The sequence below is a fragment of the Chionomys nivalis genome, chromosome 24 (assembly GCF_950005125.1).
Source record: "Chionomys nivalis chromosome 24, mChiNiv1.1, whole genome shotgun sequence".
Classification (NCBI taxonomy): domain Eukaryota; kingdom Metazoa; phylum Chordata; class Mammalia; order Rodentia; family Cricetidae; genus Chionomys; species Chionomys nivalis.
The window spans coordinates 30,272,625-30,274,499 of NC_080109.1; the positions used below are offsets into that span (position 1 = coordinate 30,272,625).

The 1,875-nt window shown below is 47.4% G+C and overlaps 1 pseudogene; it reads left to right on the forward strand.

The window, feature by feature from the left end:
• The first annotated feature begins 1,185 nt into the window (after positions 1-1,185).
• LOC130865729 (mitochondrial intermembrane space import and assembly protein 40-like) lies at positions 1,186-1,605 on the forward strand (annotated as a pseudogene).
• Positions 1,606-1,875: the final 270 nt, after the last annotated feature.

The window sequence follows — 1,875 nt, forward strand, 5'->3', positions numbered from 1 at the left end:
CACTCTCCTGTAATGCTGATGCTTTGTGAAGGTCTTGTCTTTGCGTTTGTTTGAGAGTCGGAGAGCAACACTAAAGTGTGCAAGATAATAAGGAATATTCGTATATTGTTTTAATCTAATTTTGATATAATAATGATATTATACAAATGCATAGTGGATCAGTGCAATACTGAGAGACACTCTCCATCTACTGTCATTTGCCATGTGTGACAGGCTACTGAAATGTATCATTTAAGGTACTGTATGCAAAAAATGGATTATAACTCATGACTTAAAGTGACGCATAAGAAGACATGAATATCTCTGTCTCAGAGACAGAGACCCACATTGGAGCACCGGACTGAAATCTCAAGGTCCAAATCAGGAGCAGAAGGAGAGAGAGCACGAGCAAGGAACTCAGGACCGCGAGGGGAGCACCCACACACTGAGACAATTGGGATGTTCTATCGGGAACTCACCAAGGCCAGCTGGCCTGGGTCTGAAAAATCATGGGATAAAACCGGACTCGCTGAACATAGCGGACAATGAGGACTACTGAGAACTCAAGAACAATGGCAATGGGTTTTTGATCCTACTGCACATACTGGCTTTGTGGAAGCCTAGGCAGTTTGGATGCTCATCTTACTAGACCTGGATGGAGGTGGGTGGTCCTTGGACTTCCCACAGGGCAGGGAACCCTGATTGCTCTTAGGGCTGATGAGGGAGGGGGACTTGATTGGGGGAGGGGGAGGGAAATGGGACGTGGTGGAGGGGAGGAGGCAGAAATCTTTAATAAATAAATAAATTTAAAAAAAAAAGAAAAAAAATAGAAGACATGAATAAATCAATTTAAATGGCTTAAAGTCCTCACACCCTGAGGGGATGTTTGCGTCTGGCTGGACATTAGAGGAGGAAACTTCTGTTCATGAATCGAGAGGAGGATATAGCAGAAAGCTTTGTTGATAGTCATACTTCCTAGTGATTGATCCAAGGAAGAAGGAGGGATTGTTATTCTCAATTCAAGAAGAAAGGAGGCTTCTAAGACTTGGAGGCAGGCGCACAGTAGGCAGGCCTGGAGGGGGCGGGTCCGCGCGGGCCTCAGTGCCAGCCAGGCCTGAAGAGAAGAGAAGGGAAAACATAGCCTGAAGGTGGATCCGCTATGGCCGCGCCCGCTGCCACTGAGAGCTGTGAGTGTTGGGAACAACCATGTCCTACTGCCGGCAGGAAGAGAAGGATCAGATCATATTTGTGACCAAAGAAGACCGTGAAAGTCCTAGCGATGCGGAGCTGGTGGCTGATGTCCCCAATGATCCCTATGAGGAGCACGGATTGATACTGCCCAATGGAGACATTAACTGGGATTGCCCATGCCTTGGGGGAATGGCGAGCGGCCCCTGTGGGGAACAGTTCAAGTCTGCCTTTTCCTGCTTCCACCACAGCAAAGAGGAAATCTAGGAATCAGACTGTATAGACCAGTTTCGGGCCATGCAGGAGTGCATGCAGAAATACCCAGACCACTATCCCCAAGACAAGGAAAAGGAAGAGGAGGCAAAGCCAGTGGAGCACAAGGAAGAAACAGCTGCTCCTAAGGCCTCTGCAGCCAAAGAGCAGGGGTCAAGCTCCTGAAGGTCACAGGCCCTGGCTGCCACTCACCATGAGACTTTCTATACAATGCCTTTTGGTCACCTCTCTGAACGTTTCTTCCTCTGTGCACTGTAATGTACCAAATAACTTATTTTAATGATCAGGGGTCTTGGCTACTTGCCATATACACTGAAGAAAAAGGGTGTGTACACCTAGGTCCTGTGTAAACCTGTCCTTGAAAGTTAAGCGACTGCTGGATGTACTCTGTGATTGCCCCGGATTTTGTCACTTTGAAATACTGTGTTGTGACTT